The sequence below is a fragment of the Oncorhynchus mykiss genome, chromosome 11 (genome assembly GCF_013265735.2).
Source record: "Oncorhynchus mykiss isolate Arlee chromosome 11, USDA_OmykA_1.1, whole genome shotgun sequence".
In the NCBI taxonomy this organism is placed as follows: Eukaryota; Metazoa; Chordata; class Actinopteri; order Salmoniformes; family Salmonidae; genus Oncorhynchus; species Oncorhynchus mykiss.
The window spans coordinates 5,522,345-5,523,349 of NC_048575.1; positions in this window are offsets into that span (position 1 = coordinate 5,522,345).

A 1,005-nucleotide genomic window follows, 5' to 3' on the forward strand; every position below is an offset into this window, starting at 1 on the left:
TGTGCAACTGGGTACTGGACTTCCTGACGGGCCGCCCCCAGGTGGTGAGGGTAGGCAACAACATCTCCTCCCCGCTGATCCTCAACACTGGGGCCCCACAAGGTTGCGTTCTGAGCCCTCTCCTGTACTCCCTGTTCACCCACGACTGCGTGGCCACGCACGCCTCCAACTCAATCACCAAGTTTGCGGACGACACAACAGTGGTAGGCTTGATTACCAACAACGATGAGACGGCCTACAGGGAGGAGGTGAGGGCCCTCGGAGTGTGGTGTCAGGAAAACAACCTCACACTCAACGTCAACAAAACTAAGGAGATGATTGTGGACTTCAGGAAACAGCAGAGGGAACACCCCCCTATCCACATCGATGGAACAGTAGTGGAGAGGGTAGCAAGTTTTAAGTTCCTCGGCATACACATCACAGACAAACTGAATTGGTCCACTCACACAGACAGCATCGTGAAGAAGGCGCAGCAGCGCCTCTTCAACCTCAGGAGGCTGAAGAAATTCGGCTTGTCACCAAAAGCACTCACAAACTTCTACAGATGCACAATCGAGAGCATCCTGGCGGGCTGTATCACCGCCTGGTATGGCAACTGCACCGCCCTCAACCGTAAGGCTCTCCAGAGGGTAGTGAGGTCTGCACAACGCATCACCGGGGGCAAACTACCTGCCCTCCAGGACACCTACACCACCCGATGTCACAGGAAGGCCATAAAGATCATCAAGGACATCAACCACCCGAGCCACTGCCTGTTCACCCCGCTATCATCCAGAAGGCGAGGTCAGTACAGGTGCATCAAAGCTGGGACCGAGAGACTGAAAAACAGCTTCTATCTCAAGGCCATCAGACTGTTAAACAGCCACCACTAACACTGAGTGGCTGCTGCCAACACACTGACACTGACTCAACTCCAGCCACTTTAATAATGGGAATTGATGGGAAATGATGTAAATATATCACTAGCCACTTTAAACAATGCTACCTTATATAAATGTTACTTAC